Source organism: Cebus imitator, unplaced genomic scaffold (genome assembly GCF_001604975.1).
Source record: "Cebus imitator isolate Cc_AM_T3 unplaced genomic scaffold, Cebus_imitator-1.0 Scaffold190, whole genome shotgun sequence".
NCBI lineage: Eukaryota > Metazoa > Chordata > Mammalia > Primates > Cebidae > Cebus > Cebus imitator.
The window spans coordinates 1,795,498-1,795,763 of NW_016107505.1; positions in this window are offsets into that span (position 1 = coordinate 1,795,498).

Below are 266 nucleotides of genomic sequence, written 5' to 3' on the forward strand. Positions count from 1 at the left end.
ACACACATATCTTGAGTAAAGACATTAATATTTTGCTGAAGAAAAATATTGACAATACCTGATAAGCCATAATGTACAGGAAGCATGAGGGCTGTTCTAAAATAACAAATAACTCCATTCAAGAACTTTAATAAAGTCATTACTAAACAGCTAGTTTGATACACTATCAATTTAATATCCTGCCTGTCAATGTAGACATAATAACCGTTTACATGTACTAGCTTGTGTCTATAAGCATCTTGGGTGCTCAAGTGTTCATCTTTGTA